The 326-nt window shown below is 42.6% G+C and overlaps 1 pseudogene; it reads left to right on the forward strand.

The window, feature by feature from the left end:
- LOC102500488 (ribosome biogenesis protein WDR12-like) overlaps window positions 1-326 on the forward strand; it is a 38,003-nt pseudogene that overhangs the window by 22,849 nt on the left and 14,828 nt on the right.

Here is a 326-nt window from a genome sequence, read left to right on the forward strand (position 1 = left end):
GGAGAATGGAGGAGAAGGGATTGCAGTGTGGCCATTCCCCTTGGGGGGTGATTTCTCACTTTCTGTCTCTCTGTCTTTCTCTGTCTGTCTGGCGAGTGCATGCACCCTATTGCAAAAAATAAAAATAAAATAAAAACTCTCAAAAAATTAGTAAATAAAAAATTTTAAAAAATAAAAATTTTTAGAGCCAGCTGGTGGCATGGCGGTTAAGTCTCTGAATTCCCACGTGGCTGGCCATGTTTCTAGTCCCAGACCTGGTGGCTTAAAAATCACACTGCATGTGTTTGTGTGCAAGCTCAAGTCCCAAGAGGAGAATGGGGAAGGGA

This window comes from Tupaia chinensis, unplaced genomic scaffold (genome assembly GCF_000334495.1).
Source record: "Tupaia chinensis unplaced genomic scaffold, TupChi_1.0 Scaffold000037_2, whole genome shotgun sequence".
Taxonomy (NCBI): Eukaryota; Metazoa; Chordata; class Mammalia; order Scandentia; family Tupaiidae; genus Tupaia; species Tupaia belangeri.